Genomic DNA, 4,981 nt, shown 5'->3' with positions numbered 1-4,981 from the left:
GCATCTTGCGCTATGTTCGTCACACTGGTTCATATGGTCTCCATCTTCAGCCTGCGCGTTCTGGACTGATCTCAGCATTTTCTGATCCGACTGGGCTGGTTGTCCTGATGATCGGCGATCCACGGGGGAACATGCTGTGTTCTTTGGGCCTAACTTGATTGCCTGGCAAGCTCGCAAGCAAGCTACGGTGTCTCGGAGTAGTACCGAAGCTGAGTACAAAGCTGTTGCTAATGCCACAGCTGAGATCATGTGGGTGCAGTCATTGCTTCGAGAGTTGAAGGTCTCCCCAACTCAGCCGCCTGTTCTTTGGTGTGATAACATCGGTGCAACATACCTTTCATCCAATCCAGTATTTCATGCCCGAACGAAGCACATCGAAGTTGACTATCATTTTGTGAGGGAACGTGTTGCTCAGAAGCTCCTTCAGATTAAGTTTGTTTCTTCGAAGGATCAGCTTGCTGATATTTTCACTAAACCCTTGCCCTTGCCTTCTTTTGAAGGATGTCGTCGCAATCTTAACCTTCTGAGTGTTTCAGGACATAGTTAAGATTGAGGGAGGGTGTTAGACTAAGTATATATTAGATATACGTGTTGTAACGTAACTGTATTTGTACGGTTCCCTCTTATAAATATATGACAGCCGTACCCACCAAAGGTATCGAGTATTGTTCCAAACCCTAGTTTGTCTAACAACAGCTATAAAGTTAGCTATGCCAATTTCATGCCAAGAGTTCGTGGCAACATGTTAGCTGACACATATTTCAGATCGAAACATTGGGCATGGAAATCTGCGCAAGTTGTCAGTGCCTACAATGATAATTAGCTACTACGTAGTAATCCGAGCATGGCTAAAAAGGTCAAAAGGAAGGCATGAGGAAAATAGCCAGCATTTCGCATTCTCGCTGACCAACCCAGATAAGAAACTAGCGTCACCCACCCTGGTCACCAAGCAGAAGTGAACCAGGTATGCCACCACAGAAGGGAACAGAAGCAGTTCAAACGGACGGTGAACCTGAATATGTCACCAGGCGATCCCTCAACCTAGAACGAAATCTACTCTCCTCCGATGCCGCCGTGCCGTCCACAATCCGTTCCACGTCGAGGCGCTCGCTGCCAATCTTGGAAAGAAAGATGGGGGCGGAACTCATTTCTGCTGCTGTGGCTTCCCAACAGAATGCAGATACACGGAGATTGAAACTACCCTGAAATGTTAGCAGAGCTCGTTAGGCCGTCATGGGTGGTTACAAGGCTCCACTCCAGATATCTTGTTGCTGCACTTGCATCAGCACTTACGCAGACCCGAGGAAGAATGCAAGGGATAGATTGAAGCCGAACAAGAAGACCGATACAATTGCCGTCAGAAGCATTGCGACTGAAGTTGAATACACCTGTATGTGTATGCAGACACATGGTTAGGGAATCAAACACAGAGTGTAAGTGTAAGGACAAGAGAGTGGCGTGAATGGCTGTATCAAGAATCTTTTGATCTGCCTCAATAATTACTAGAGCATTTCATAATTCGTGGAATCTCAAAATAAATACTCCTACAAAACCAAGGCGTCTTAAATATCACATCTAAAGACCACATTAAACTACTGTCCAAAATGCAGGATAACTGACAGACACAGTCTCGTTTTCTTGCTTCGGAAAAAGATGAACATAATCTGTTGATTGTTTTGTGAAGAGATTTAGATGGTCTGTCAATTACAATAGTTTCTCAGATAACAGAATGTGGACTGTTGAGTGGTCCAAATTTAAGAATACAGACATGCATAAAGTACATGCTATAAGATGTAACCCAAATTTAAGCGATGCACATAAAGTAAAAGAGCCACTGTTGAAAAAGGACTGTAAACTGCCTTAAACAATTCATCATTATGTAAATTACTAGAGCATTTCATAATTCGTGGAATCTCAAAATATGCAAAAAGTTCTCCACTTGGCATAATTCAACGAGACAGCCATCTGAACTTAAGTTCAACTACCAATGCATGAATATTTCTAATGCAATGCAACGAGTATGTAAACCACATCTTTTTATTGAATAAAAGGTTTAAAACCAACATGACGGGGGAAAGATTTTAGGACAACATTAAAGATTTTAATTACAAACTGCCACTAAAACGGTAAGTGGTGACTCAGTAGGGGTAACGTTAGGTGATGGAATAAGCTACATCTATTAGAATGTGCAATTTTGTAGTAAAGATGGTTATAGCACAATAATTTAAACCACGAAACCCGTTGTAGAAATTAAGAATTTGTACCTTGACAATATTGTCAGCATACTTCATCACCATTGATACAGCAATGCCACTACAAAGAATACCAAAAATATTACAACGTAAGTTCATCCCAAACGATCAAATGTTAAATCAGATCAAAGATCCAAATGTAGTACCTGAGTGCATGGTTAAGAATCATCAGAAGTGTAATAAATGATTAGCCATGAAAAAAGCCTCTGCATTAGATGGCAGTCAGGTTAGAATAAGCAATATCATGCATTGTAACAAAATATTATGACAAGAAATGAAGCAATTTACAACACAACTAACTTGTTCATGACAGCATCAAAGTCCTGAACACAAATGGCAACTAAGTTGAAGAGCATTCCAAAAATGTACAGCCAGAAATTCTGCACATTGATGTTTCTCGAAGGACATTTTTTTTATTATAGCCTGCATTGTTAAAAAATGAATATGACTTACACCCTTCAGAAATTCCTTTGTCAGTCCAATCAAATGATTATTTCTAAAGCAAGATACATAACCAAAGAGGAACAATTGCACAAAGTCACATACTTCTGTGTATACCCCAGCAAAACCACTTAGAAAAGCCATCACCTGAAACAGAAATACAGTCAGTAAGTTGGGTAGAATAACTTGCTATAACATGTCCAAGTTGTTAAACAACATATGTACCAACATGTGTATGTAACAGGAGAAACCCTCATCGCATGTGTCAAAGGATGTAGCGGCCGATGCCTTGTAGTGTAGGATAGACCAGGAGTCCGTTATGGTTTATATTCTTGTTGTAACTGGGAGATCTATCTCTAGTCTATCGCTTGCTTTCCAAGATTGTAATCTCAACCACTTGTACGCTATCAGGGAGGTCGCGACCCTGCTGAAGGAAATATGTCCTAGAGGCAATAATAAAGTTGTTATTTATATTTCCTTATATCATGATAAATGCTTATTATTCATGCTAGAATTGTATTAACCGAAAACTTGATACATGTGTGAATACATAGACAAAACAAAGTGTCCCTAGTATGCCTCTACTTGACTAGCTCGTTAATCAAAGATGGTTAAGTTTCCTGACCATAGACATGTGTTGCCATTTGATGAACGAGATCACATCATTAGGAGAATGATGTGATGGACAAGACCCATCCGTTAGCTTAGCATAATGATCGCTAAGTTTTATTGCTATTGCTTTCTTCATGACTTATACATATTCCTTTGACTATGAGATTATGCAACTCCCGAATACCGGAGGAACACCTTGTGTGCTATCAAATGTCACAATGTAACTGGGTGATTATAAAGATGCTCTACAGGTGTCTCCGAAGGTGTTTGTTGGGTTGGCATAGATCGAGATTAGGATTTGTCACTCCGAGTATCGGAGAGGTATCTATGGGCCCTCTTGGTAACACACATCATGATAAGCCTTGCAAGCAATGTGACTAATGAGTTAGCTACGAGATGATGCATTACGGAACGAGTAAAGAGACTTGCCGGTAATGAGATTGGACTAGGTATGATGATACCAACGATCGAATCTCAGGCAAGTAACATACCGATGACAAAGGGAATAACGTATGTTGTCATTGCGGTTTGACCGATAAAGATCTTCGTAGAATATGTAGGAACCAATATGAGCATCCAGGTTCCGCTGTTGGTTATTGATCGGAGATGTGTCTCGGTCATGTCTAGATAGTTCTCGAACCCGTAGGGTCCGCACGCTTAATGTTCGATGACGATTTGTATTATGAGTTATGTGTTTTGGTGACCGAAGATTGTTCGGAGTCACAGATGAGATCACGGACATGACGAGGAGTCTCAAAATGGTTGAGAGGTAAAGATTGATATATTGGACGATAGTATTTGGACACCGGAATGGTTTCGGGGCGTTTCGGATATTTATCGGAGTACCGAGGGGCTACCGGAACCCCCCGGGGAAAGTATTGGGCCTCATGGGCCATAGGGGAGAGAGAGGGGAGCCCACAAGGGGTGGCGCGCCCCCATGGGCTGTCCGAATTGGACAAGGGGAAGGGGGCGCGGCCCCCCTTTCCTTCCCTCTCTCCCTCTCCTCCCCTCTTCCCCCCCATGAGAAGGAAGGGGGAACCTAATAGGACTAGGAGTCCTAGTGGGTTTCCCCCCACTTGGGCGCGCCCCTAGGGCCGGCTTCCTCCCTCTCCTCCTTTATATACGGGGGCAGGGGGCACCCCATAGCACATCAATTGTTCTCTTAGCCGTGTGTGGTGCCCCCCTCCACAGTTTACTCCTCCAGTCATAGCGTCGTAGTGCTTAGGCGAAGCCCTGCACGGATCACATCACCATCACCGTTACCGTCACCACGCCGTTGTGCTGACAAAACTCTCCCTCGACACTTTGCTGGATCAAGAGTTCGGGGGACGTCATCGAGCTGAATGTGTGCTGAACTCGGAGGTGCCGTACGTTCAGTACTTGATCGGTTGGATCGTGAAGACGTTCGACTACATCAACCGCGTTAAACTAACGCTTCCGTTTTCGGTCTACGAGGGTAGGTGGACACACTATCCCCTCTCGTTGCTATGCATCTCCTAGATAGATCTTGCGTGATCGTAGGAATTTTTTCGAAATTGAATGCTACGTTCCCCAACAGTGGCATCAGAGCCAGGTCTATGCGTAGATGATATGCATGAGTGGAACACAAAGAGTTGTGGGCGATAATAGTCATACTGCTTACCACCAATGTCTTATTTTGATTCGGTGGTATTGTT

General features: G+C 43.2%; 1 long non-coding RNA gene across 1 annotated transcript; it reads right to left on the bottom strand.

The window, feature by feature from the left end:
• Positions 1 to 1,292: 1,292 nt before the first annotated feature.
• On the bottom strand, positions 1,293 to 2,862 carry LOC123049102 (uncharacterized). Its single transcript, XR_006423446.1, has 5 exons — positions 2,799 to 2,862; positions 2,553 to 2,675; positions 2,399 to 2,458; positions 2,265 to 2,313; positions 1,293 to 1,388 (listed from the first exon to the last, which is right to left on the bottom strand). It is a non-coding gene; the product is annotated as an uncharacterized lncRNA (long non-coding RNA).
• Positions 2,863 to 4,981: the final 2,119 nt, after the last annotated feature.

This window comes from Triticum aestivum, chromosome 2D (assembly GCF_018294505.1).
Source record: "Triticum aestivum cultivar Chinese Spring chromosome 2D, IWGSC CS RefSeq v2.1, whole genome shotgun sequence".
Taxonomy (NCBI): domain Eukaryota; kingdom Viridiplantae; phylum Streptophyta; class Magnoliopsida; order Poales; family Poaceae; genus Triticum; species Triticum aestivum.
This window is presented reverse-complemented; position numbering and strand designations above follow the sequence as displayed.